This window comes from Mirounga angustirostris, unplaced genomic scaffold (assembly GCF_029215605.1).
Source record: "Mirounga angustirostris isolate CCGP_5_RB_7025 unplaced genomic scaffold, mMirAng1.0.hap1 SCAF_12, whole genome shotgun sequence".
Lineage (NCBI taxonomy): Eukaryota > Metazoa > Chordata > Mammalia > Carnivora > Phocidae > Mirounga > Mirounga angustirostris.
This window is the reverse complement of record NW_026991720.1, coordinates 36386890-36397856: the sequence shown is the minus strand read 5'-3', so window position 1 is coordinate 36397856 and position 10967 is coordinate 36386890. Positions and strand designations below refer to the sequence as shown.

Here is a 10967-nt window from a genome sequence, read left to right as displayed (position 1 = left end):
AGAGAAGCAAAGCTATTTCTTTGGACATACTGAACCTAATAGTTTGACAAATTTTAAAAGTAAAATAAATGCCTAATAATGGTGTACTCTTCCTATGATTCTTTTCCTTATCATCTCTGCTTGCTATTTTTTTAGATATTATAATTACTTCTTCCTGTTTTTATGTCTGTCTGTGCCACCATATATCCCCTTGACTAGTTTTTAAGTCAGTGGAAATTGTGCACCTTGGGATATAAGAATGAAATTGAGGAAGACTTAAGTAAGTTATAAATTACTGTGATCAGTAACATTATATTATAGCTTATTTACTACTATACAAGGACTTCATAAACTGTGCTTTTAAAAACTTCACTTTCAGTGAAATAGATTGATAGTGTCACATTAACATTATTAATAATTTATCACTAAATGATATATACAGTTTTCTAAAAAGATAAGCGGAGCTAATGACTGTAATGAAAGTACATGCATGGAGAGGGTGACTATTAGGTCTATACCTTGAGAACCCTGAAAGATACCTGTTTCAGTTCTCTCATTTTGCAGATGAGGAAACTTGAGATCCAGGGAGCTGATTGATTGAAGTAACATGGGCTCAAGGGCTAGTAGGTTGTAAAGGACACTGACACTGAGAAGCATCATTCCCATGGTCTAAGTTTAGACCATATGAATGGTGCCCCTGAGTTTCCAGTGCATTGTCTGCATGACTGCAAGTTAGTACAACCCTGTGAGTTCATGCAACTCATGGGACCAAAATGCAGATTTCTGAGATCCTGGGCTGGGGCTCTTTCAGCTCTGCTAGCCTGCCTTATATCTTTTGTGCTTGTTTTGATTCTGCTTTTTAAAAAACCTTACGATTAACTACCTTTTTCATGACTTTTAGGTTTTCCAGGATGTGCACTGTGTTCGGGCTCTCATGTGGAATTCATGCAAAGAAATCAAAAGAGCCCTTTATGACTTGAGCTATGGCCTCAGGCTAAATCCTTCCCACATTTGTACCTTCGTATTCAGAGGGACACCACCAAGTCTATTATAGATGAAAATGAAGGGTTTGAGGAGAATGAAGATCATGAAAAGGTAAATGTAATTTTCAAAAAGCTTTTGACATTATAGATTTTAAATTAATACACATTCCTTCTGTTAGCTAAATTTTTTAAAAACTTTATTTTATTATGTTAGTCCCCATACATTACATCATTAGTTTTTGATGTAGTGTTCCATGATTCATTGTTTGTGTATAACACCCAGTGCTCCATTCAATACGTGCCCTCTTTAATACCCACCACCAGGCTAACCCATCCCCCCCCGCCAGAACCCTCAGTTTGTTTCTCAGAGTTCATAGTCTCTCATGGTTCATCTCCCCCTCCAGTTTCCCCCCCCCGCTTCATTTTTCCCTTCCTACTATCTTCTTCTTCTTCTTCTTCTTTAACATATAATGTATTATTTGTTTCAGGGGTACAGGTCTGTGATTCATCAGTCTTACACAATTCACAGCACTCACCATAGGACATACCCTCCCCAGTGTCCATCACCCAGCCCCTCCCATCCCTCCCACTCTCCTCCACTCCAGCAACCCTCAGTTTGTTTCCTGAGATTAAGAGTCTCTTATGGTTTGTCTCCCTCTCTGGTTTCATCTCATTTCATTTTTTCCTCCCTTCTCCTATGCTCCTCTGTCTTGTTTCTCAAATTCCTCATATCAGTGAGATCATATGATAATTGTCTTTCTCTGATTGACTTATTTCCTGTTAGCTAATTTTTTAACCTTAATATGAAACGTGGGGTGAAAACACTAACTTAGTAATTATAAATTTGGGGGGAGAAATTTAGAAATCATTGCCTCATGATAGCATAAAAAGCCTAGACAAAAATGGTAAAACAGAAGACCTTGAGTACATGACTGATGTAAAGGTGTATCACATACACTCTCAAGGTATAATACACTAACACGCTTTTTCAATTTTAAGTATCTCTGAAAGATCTTTAAATCTTTGCAAATTGTAAATATCTTTGGAAAATGTCTAAATGAAACATTTATTTTTATAGCTGGTACATCAGTGTCACCTTGATGGCACCTGACCATTAATTAAGCATGAGATGAATTGCAAATCGTCCTTCTGTTTTTGCCAGGAACCCACTTTGCAGGATATAAAGCTGCTTTTTGGTATTGTGATACATGCAATTTCTGGCCAATCTGATGCAATCTTGTGGGATTCTTTTGAATTCCATTAGAAAAAAAAAAAACTTAGAAAGCTTAGACTTCTCAATCTTTAGTTGCAGTCCAATCTATTGCCACATAGCTCTTGTACCTGTGTTACTGGGCAGGAAGGCAAACCTCATCTGACCTTTGCCACACATCTTTTTACAGGATTTGTCTATCTGAGCACTACTGGCATTTTGAACTAGTTCAGTCTCTTTTTTCCAGATTTGTTGAGATATAATTGACCAAGATTGTGTAAGTCTAAGGTATACAATGTAATGATTTGATATATGTATATTTGCAAAATGATTACCACACTAAAGTTAGTTAACACGTCTATCACCTTGCAGAGTTTGTCTTGGCTAATATAACTAATGCTGCAGTGAACATGGGGGTGCATATATCTCTTCAAGGTAGTGATTGGATTTTGTTTGAATATATACCTAGAAGTGGGTTTGCTGGATCATATGGCAGTTCAATTTTTAATTTTTTTGAGGAACCTCCATACTCTTTTCTATACTGGCTGTACTAGTTTACATTCCTACCTGCAGTGACAGGGTTTCCTTTCCTTCACATCCTCACCAGTCCTTGATAGCTCCTGTCTTTTTTATTTCAGCCATTCTAACAGGTGTGTGTAACCACCTCCCTGTGGTTTCGATTTGCATTTCTCTGATGATTAGTGGTGTTGAGCACCTTTTCATGTACTTGTTGGCCATTAGGAGATCCTTTTCTTTTTTTAAAGATTTTATTTATTTATTTGAGAGAGAGAGCACAGAGGAAGAGGAAGAGAGCACAAAGGGAGAGGGAGAAGCAGACTCCCTGCTGAGCAGAGAGCCCAACTTGGGGCTCGAGCCCAGGACCCCAGGATCATTACCTGAACCGAAGGCAGATGCTCAACCAACTGAGCCACCCAGGCCCTCTCTTCGCCCATTTTTGATTAGATGAAGATGATGATAATGATAATGGCGGTGATTTTGCTTTTGAGTTGTGTGAGTTACTTTTGGATGTTAACCTCTTACAGATAGTGGTTTACAAATATTTTCTCGCATTCTTTAGGTTGCCTTTTCATTTTATTGATTGTTTTGCTATGCAGAAGCTTTTTAGTTTGATGTAGTCCCCCTTGTTTATTTTTGCTTTGTTGCCTGTGCTTTGTGTGTCATATCCATAAAATCATTGCCAAGACCAATGTCAAGGAACTTTTTTCATTATTACGTTTTTTTGTAAGAGTTTCATGGTTTCAGGTCTTGGTTAGGTCTGTACCATGTGGGGCTGTCCTGTCCATTGAAGGATGTTTAGCAGTATCCCCAGACTCTACTCACTAGATGCTGGTAGTTCCCTCTCTCTCAGGTGCAAGAACCAAAAGTGTCTCTCAGCATTGTCAACTATTCCCTGGGGGGCTAAACTGTGCCCAGTTGAGAATCATTGCTTTATCCCTTTGGATTCATGTAAGGTTTTTGAAAAAGGGTATGAGCAAAAACAATTTTACCTTCTGTTGTTTAGGATTTGCAGACACTATTAAAGTTTTCCAACCTTGTCAAGCCCCAGACTTGTAGATATTCTATCCTTTTACCTCTTGCAAACCGGCCAGTCCTTGCCTGATCTCATCTCTCTTGTAATAACTTGCCAAAAAGTGGTAAGGAGTTGCAAATGCATAGTGATGTTCTGGCCTTTTTTTTTTTTTTTTCCTGCTTCCCTTAGAGTTGTTAGCATGATAAGCATATGATTTGTCTTCTAAATTATCACAGGAGACACTGTTACCAAAAGTTTTGCTGTGGCATAGCAAGAGTCACCAGATTTTTAGTGTCCTTTATTCTTGCCACCACATGGCTAAATCAATAGGACATTTTAGGCTTTTGTTATGGCAACACTCTACTTCTGATTATTAGTCTCTGTTACAGGTTTGAATGACAAGAAAAAAGAAGATTTTCTACAGAAGAAACAGCTAATGGAAAGATGCAAGAGTAGGAACGTGCTTGGTCTATTTGAGGAAACAAAAGAAAGCCAGTGTGAATGGAATTGAGTGGAAAAGGGATGGAACAGTCTAAGATGAGATCATAGAGCTAAGCAGAGCCCAGGTGTGTAGGACTTTCCAGCCAGTGTAAGAAGTAAGGATTTGTTCCAGGAGCAAGGGGAAGCCATTGGAGTGTGTTAAGTGGAGAAAGAGAGAAAGTTGGGCCATTGTGGGTAGCATGGGAGAAATGGACTGTAGGGAAATGAACAGGAGCAAGGAGTCTTATAAGAGGTTCACATGAGATATGGTAGTTGCTTAGATAGAACTATAGTCAAAGAGATGGAAGAAAATGGGTGGGGATAGGAAGTTTTAAAGATAAAACTGGAAGCTCTCCTTGATAAATTGAATATTGGGTGTAATTAAAAAAGAGAGATCAAGGATAATTCCTGGATTTTGGCTTCAGTAATTGGGGGAATAGTGGTTTAATTTGTTCAGCTGGAAAGGACTCAATGGTAAAAACAAGAGTTCTATTTTTTTTGTTTTTTGGTCAAATTAAGTTTGAAATGCCATTAGTCAGTCATGTGGTTACATTAAGTGGCCTACTTGCTATACAATTCAAAATTTCCTGGAAGATATAAGGAATAGAAATTTTGACTTGAGAGTCATAAGCATTTGAGGGTATTGAAAGCCATGGTCCTGAAAGAGGTCATTAATGGAGAGTGGAGAAGAGAAGAGAACTTCGCATAGGCTCTGGGGCTTACCAACATTTAGCATTTGAGGATAGGAAGTAGAAAAGTAAAGGAAACTGACAAGGGTAAGAGAGAGGGGTAGAAAGGCCCAGAGAGACTGGGTATCAGGGATGAGAGGTGAATCATATTTATGCTGCTGATTTCCAGTCCTTTCGCCAGTAGGAGTTTTGGATATATCCTTCCAGGAGGTATAAGCAGGTAGTTAGTACAAGAGGATTCATATACTTTAAAAATACTCAAATCCAAACAGGAAGATATAATACATTTTGCAACTTGCTTTCTTAACAGTATGTCTTAAAGATCTTTCCATATTGGGGTGCCTGGGTGGCTCAGTCATTGGGCGTCTGCCTTCGGCTCGGGTCGTGATCCCAGGGTCCTGGGATCAAGCCCCGCATCGGGCTCCCTGCTCCGCAGGAAGCCTGCTTCTCCCCCTCCCACTCTCCCTACTTGTGTTCCCTTTCTTGCTGTGTCTCTCTCTGTCAAATAAATAAATAAAATAAAATAAAATAAAGATCTTTCCATATTAACACCCACACACTGACCTTTTCCATGACTTCATTGAATTTAAAATTTATCTTCAAAGTCTAAGCAACTCTCCAGTTTTCAGATGTGTTATAAAAGGATACTCTTTCCTCTCTCTCTCATACACACACACACACACTAATAGTAATATAAAGAATAAGAAGCCACCTCAACCTGAAACATTCCAACTTGAATTAATGAATACTTGGAGCATCAGATTTGACCTTAATTTTGAGATTTAATAATTGGCAGAATGGAGAGTTATGGAATACCAGCAACAATGTTCTCAATCACTAGAAGAGAGAAATGTGGAAAAGCAAGAGAAAATGTTCCCTTGTGTAGGTTTCATGCACTCAAAAGTAATAGAATTAAATGAATACCCTTTGACAATGCAGACGAATGGAGAGTTATTAAAACTATCCAATCATAACCCCTGGCTGCTGGAATTCTTGCTTCAATTAATAAAGCAGCTTACTTTGCTTTTATTGAGTTATAAGTAGAAAAATTCAACCTGTTGCCATCTGAAAAAGTTAGTAACCGTGGGTGTAAAAAATTTCTTCTCTACATTTCTGAACAATTATGTTTCTTACTGCAATGAAGCAATGAGCCTGATTAAAAGACTAATCACTAGATGCTTACATTACCATCAAATTATTCATATTCATTTGTTAGATTGCTTGTAATTGTAAAACAGCTTTTTGTATCACAGAAATAGACTTTGTATGATAATAAGTATACAATTAGTCACCATAAACAAACTTATAACTTAAAACAGTAATGACTTTTGAGAGAAAAATTTCTCACACTTTTGTTCAGTAAATGATCATTGCATTTAGGCATCATTAATGAAGTGTTACCAATTCCCATTAATACAGTTGAGATTTCTTTTTTCTTTAATAGGTTTGTAAAATATGCCCAACTAATAAGCATTTTGTGGATGTTACAGACTTCAACAGTCCCGAAATGGCTGATTTCTATGACAAGTAAATGCTCTAATAGATGAGGAGAATTTAAGCTACCTAAAAAAAATTCACTGTTTTGGTGAAATAGGCTTCATTAATTTTTTTCAAGCTGTTAGCATCCACACCGAGGTCTGAGGGCCTGGGGAGGGAAGGAGCCTCAGGCCTGGGCAGCTGTATCCTGTCTGTTCTTTTAACCTAAAGTTATGTTCCAAACCCACACGGAGGTCACTCTACAACTTGGAGGCTATATTTTTTCCTGGGAGGGCTCTCTTTCTGATCTGATGCACAGGCTCCATGGCCTCAGGCTCTCCCTTACTCTCATTTTTCTCCCATCTGGTCAAGTTTGTATGTGTTGTCAAGATCATTATCCTTAAAACATTTTTCCTTACACCCTCTTTGCCTTTCTTCTGCTGGTAGACATTTTTAAAGAGCAGATTCTTTATGATTCTTTCAGCGTGGGCTCAGTCTCTATTCACTGATGGTAGGCAAGAAGGATTCGTCTTAGGGTGTTTTTATTTTTCTCACGGATTGCCACACTGACCACCTGGTCCCTCAACGTCGGGTTAATAGTTTGTTTTATTTGTTTCTCAGAATTTTGTCTGCTTTCTTCAGCAGTTTCTTTCTGAGCGTGTTGATTCCCGGCATTTTTTCACTTCGTTACAAATGGCTCTGGTTTAAGATAATATTTCTCAAAATGTAGGGTCTGAGTTTGGGACCCTTTCCTATTGGCAGTGCTGAGTGCTCATTGCTGTTTTTGTTGTTTTTTTCATCTGGTTTGGGGGATGGGCTTCTTAAATTCTGTCCCAAACTACCAATTATCTAGGACATAAACCCCCAAGGGCAGGATCTTGTTTTATAATCCACTGTCTGCCTAGTTCCAGATTATTTTAGAATAACAAATGACTCTTTCACAAGGTACACTGAATGACAGGTTATATCAGGTATCCTCCGTCTATGGAAACTATATTCAGTTGAGTGGTGTGGACCTACTAGACTTAAAGCAGCGGGGTATGTATGTATGTTTCCATCACAACCATCAGCTCCTCCTCCAGGTGGACAGTCCTCCTTTCAGGTCCATGGTCTCTCCTCCCTCTCCCACTTCCCACAGAAGGCTACTTCTAGACATCTGCACATCTCAGTAAGCACTGAGAATTGCAGGGGATGAAGTGCCTTTTAGGCACTTGGTCTGATTCAAATGAATGCTCTATGCTAGATATTAAATACTCACATACAGCTCTAGAAGATATGGAAGAGATTTTAGAATATAAATATATTTTATGCAATATAAAATAATTATATAATATATAAGAATATATATATATTTTATATAAATATAATTTTTCTCAACATGAACAGCTGTGTATGCATTGATGAAACCAGCAAGTATGTTGCCCACCTTCTGTATGCCCGGCCTTGAGTGCCCAATACAGTCATGACTGGGATAATCCCCGCCCTCAGAGGGCTCATGATCTAGTGAGAGAAGAAAGTAAATACAGATTATATACATTTGCAACATCGTTTCAAGGTATGGATGAAAACAATTCAAATCCTGCAGGATCCAGTCACTATTGATAATAGAGATGAAAGTTAAGAAAAGTCTTTTTTTAAAAGATAGATTTATTTATTTATTTATTTATTTATTTGAGAGAGAAAGACCGAGGTAGCGAGAGAGAGCACAAGCGGGGAGGAGAAGGAGAAGCAGACTCTCCGCCAAGCAGGGAGCCTGATGTGGGGCTCGATCCCAGGACCCTGGGATCCTGACCTGAGCCTGAGCCGAAGGCAGACGCTTAACCGACTGAGCCACCCAGGCGCCCTGAAAGCTCAGAGAAGTCTTTACATTTTATTCCCCTGCAGATTGGAGGAATAGGTTGGTGATTGTTTTTTAAAGCTTTTGAAATTTTGCCTGAAATTCAAATGAAAATTTTGCATAACATTTCTGGGCTTTAAAGAGGAAAAAAAATATATTTGGCAACCTAAGGTATCTTTACTTAAGATAGGAATCTTTTCATGTTCCCTGAGTACACACTTAAAGTCAAAGATTCACACCAACTATTCAAATGCAAAACTCTCATTGAATCCAACAGCTTTCTCTTCTGCTTTTAGCTACTAGTTTATTTTCCCTTTGCTCTTTGAAAATGAATGCTGTATGAAAATTGCTAGGTATACTTGCTAAGGTGTAGGCATAAATGGTACCATCTGGTATTGTTAAATGCATTCTACCAAAATAGCCATACCATAGAAGAAAGTTAACTGCTATTTGATTTACTAAACCAGGAAAACTTGCTGTGTTTATTTTAACCCGATATCTTTTCATGGCTGTATTTCCAATGTTTTGTTAAGATTTTTACAAGAGAAAATTAAAATTCTGTGTTGCTTTTTTTCTAGTAAGTGTGAGTTCTAGTTTATTAAGATCTATTTCTCATACATTCTTGAAAGAGCTAAGCAAATCCATGTATGTATCTTTTAACTTTATGGAATACGAAATAAGGATAGGAATGCCAAGATTTCAGCATCTTTTAGATTTTCTTCTCTCTTTTTCTATTGATCCCTACTGTTCCAAAGCAGATTTCTTTTCCATTTCCAAGGAAATGCCTAGAGCAATGCCATGTTCTCATTCTGGATGACAAAATAAGGTGGATGGTTTCACAATTTCTTTTACAAAACAAAACTCTTGCTATTAAGCCTCCTTATAGCAATAAATGTGTGACCGACATCATTCATAAGCTTGGAGAATTTGAAACTAATTGAATCTACATGAAAGAAACAATATTTGAGTAATACATCAAAAAATAAAAAGTATACATTTTCCAAAAAAAAATATTTTTTTTTCAACTTACACATTTAAAGTAGGAGATAGAGGAACATGCATTGTTTTCCTTTCTGCCCTACCTCAGACCTAAATTCTATGATCACTAACTGGCCTTTTCAAACAAAATGAAGAATCAGCCTCCGGCTTCCCTAGGGGCAAGAACGATGAGTACACTTGGCACTAGCTTGTGCAGTGGCCTCGGAAGTAGACACAGCCCCGGCTGAAATTGTGGCTCGGACTTTCTCTTCATCTTGCAGAGTCTCCTCAGACTGATGTGTGAAAGAACTTGGCTTAGTCCCATGAATCCTGGCCAGAAACTCTAGGATTTTCATCTTGTTGGTTTCAGTGTGGGCTCTTGGGCCTCAAAGAAATTCCAGTTGTGTAGGATCATTGTGGAACCACTTACTGTTACTCCAGGTACTTTTTTCCTTCATGAAATCTTTGGTGATGAGCACCCTGGGCTCCCCAAAGACAAAGTGCTTCCTCTCAGAATACATCCCCATCAATTTCAGAACTTCCTAGACTTCCCTTCAGTGACACAGCTGTCCTTCATGAAGATCATACCCAGGATAAGTATCAGGATGCTGGTCTCAGGCCCACCATTTTCAACATGCAGCACCCTACCATATGTGAGGCCCAATTTGATGAGGAGGTCATAGCAGAGGTTGGTGGGATCTACTTCCTTCACATCAAGGCCAAAGATCACCTCCATGTACTCAGAGGCTCTCAGGATGATCTCAATAAGGTGGTCTTCATACTCGTTGATGACAATCTTCAACATATCTGCCTTTGTCATTGGTTCGTTCATTCGATACCTGAGCAGCATGAAGTTGACCAATGAATCTACTACTCTCTTATCTGTGGGCACGTTCTTGGGGTCTAGCCCAGACTGTGAAGTGCTATTTTAGTTCTTCTTCTTGGCTATTGGACCCCACACCTGATGTGCTTGATGAGGTGGCTGTGGTGGCATTGGAAGACGAATGGAAACTCTGAGGATTCTCTGGAGTACCAGTTACACCAACATCAGGAGCCTCCTTGAGATTGCCAGGCTTTAGAAGGTGGGAGGAAAGACAGGTCTCCTCCAGAGCCTTGGAGACCCGTATATCCCCTAGGTCTTACTGGGTCTCACTTCAGGTCTAAAGAGGTAGATCATGTAAGCACTGTGGACGCTTCTGAGGTAGAGGCGTGATGTCTCTGGTGGATGGCAGTGAGCAGGAGTATGGACGGGAAGGTGGGCAATGAAGAATCATGGCCAAATGTTAGTAACAATGCAGAGAAATGATCCACCCATACTTTGCTGGTGGTAATATAAAATGGAACAGCAACTCTGCTTTTTTACTATCACTCATATCCCAGAAGAAGATGTCTTCTTGAGACTGAGTCAGTGTAGCTTGAATTTTTGAAATCTGATGAATGTAGATTTTCTTGGGGATATCAAAATATCCTAGAAGGCTCAGTTCTGTTGCGTATAAAATAAACTAAGTCTTCTTCAATTGCGAGGCATTCAAGAGCATAAAAGATAGATCATTAGTTTATTATAAAACGATATAACTCAAGAACAGCTAGGTGGAAGAGAGGGGGCGGGGGGGAGGGTTGTGGAAGGGAGTGGGGAGTGCATGGAGCTTCCATGCCCTCCCCAGGTGTGCCACTCTCCCAAATCCCCACATGTTCACCAACCTGGAAGCTCTGCATTATTGTTTTTAAAACAAGTATTTTTTCATTCCATTGTCCATTCCTTTCCATTTGCTCATCCCACTTTCTATGAGAAACAAGGTACTTC

The 10967-nt window shown here is 39.0% G+C and overlaps 1 pseudogene; it reads right to left on the bottom strand.

Moving 5' to 3' along the window:
• Positions 1-9549: 9549 nt before the first annotated feature.
• Positions 9550-10437, bottom strand: LOC135362214 (melanoma-associated antigen B16-like; annotated as a pseudogene).
• Positions 10438-10967: the final 530 nt, after the last annotated feature.